Source organism: Galeopterus variegatus, unplaced genomic scaffold, assembly GCF_000696425.1.
Source record: "Galeopterus variegatus unplaced genomic scaffold, G_variegatus-3.0.2 Scaffold303, whole genome shotgun sequence".
Lineage (NCBI taxonomy): Eukaryota > Metazoa > Chordata > Mammalia > Dermoptera > Cynocephalidae > Galeopterus > Galeopterus variegatus.
Window position 1 is genome coordinate 75,336 of NW_007726414.1, and position 1,539 is coordinate 76,874.

The following is a 1,539-nucleotide window of genomic DNA, read 5'->3' on the forward strand; positions in this document are numbered from 1 at the left end:
TATATTTCACAAATTTTGTTCTTGTGTGATTTGATTTCAAGACACCAAATGCCCTCCTGCCCCAACACATTTCTCTCATGAGCATTTCCAAAACAAACAAACAAAAAGTACATCTTATCCATTCCTCCCAGTTAAGGCATCTGAAGTCCTTATTAATTGCAAATGATATCTAAGAGTAGTAGCTCCAATTAACATCTTATCAGCCATTAACTCCTTTCCTTAGATTCCTTCATCAAAGTATCTGTGTGGCTATTCGATCCTTTTGGGATGGTTCATAGGATAGGTAAGTTTTGAAAAAGGCAAGGTTGTCTAAGAGTCTGGAGCCATTTCTGATGCGTGACAATCAAAGTAATTTGCTGATGAACGTAAAATATGCAAGCATCTGGACAGATTCTGTATTGTAAAGTTATCCTGTATGCCATTTTCTGGATGAAGAAGTTAGATAGTGAATGATACCAGTCAAAAAAAAAAAGGCTGTATCCAGTGAATGGAACAGTATAAATAGCCCCTTCAGATCCAAAGTTTCAAAGTCATCTAACCATTTTCATTCGAGAAGATTAGCATAGCTAGAGAACCAATCAGATCTCCCCAAAAAATAAATTCCAAGGGATGACCTAAATGTATTAGTCACATATAAATTTGCAATATCAATCATTGCTGGAAATGAGGAACCCATCAGGCAAGACTTAAAAATTGTTTCCATATATAGCTCAACTCCTGCTTTGTGATAGTATTTATTACTATGATAGGATATGACCTTTAATAGTATTTAACATTTTTCAAACTCAAGTTCTCTGTCTTCTCCTTGTCAATCTTCCACTGATGTTTCACTTCCCCAATGTCCTAACCTGCCTAGAAATAGAGCACTAGCACATGGCTCCCACCATCGAAACTCAGGCCTTCACTCCCCCCCATGCCTGGGCTACCAGTTAGTTCTGCCAATGCCCCCTCATCATACATCTCTTACTTTACCCATCTTTTTTAACCCTCCTGCCACATTTTCCATCTTCTTTTTTCTTAGCAGTTTCTTAAGCTCCTACGTCTTATCACTCAGATTATCAATGCTCCCATATGTCATTGACCTGTAAAATCTGAATCAGTGATGATAATGGCCCTGATGATTATTTAACATTTTTCATCACTTTGATGTTATGTTACCTTGAACTATCTCCTCTAATCTTCACAACACCATTATGATGTCTAAGTATCTCTTTTATAGAACAGGAAACGGAGACTTAGAGAAGTCAAGTAATTTTGCTGAAGTTCGATAATTAACCAGTATTTTACAAAGATATTCTGATCATGCTGGATCAGAAAATTAAATTGATTGGGACCAGTCAAAATTCACCTTTTTATACACCAAAATATTTATGAATAAAATAATATGATGTTGAAGATTTGCTTCAAAACAATCCATTGCAGAGGGTGCTGGGTATATAGGAAACAAGAAAGCCTTGTATTAATGATTATTGTAAGTAGGTGACGGATACATGGGCATCCATTGTGCTATTCACTCTACTTTTGTGTATATTTTAAGCT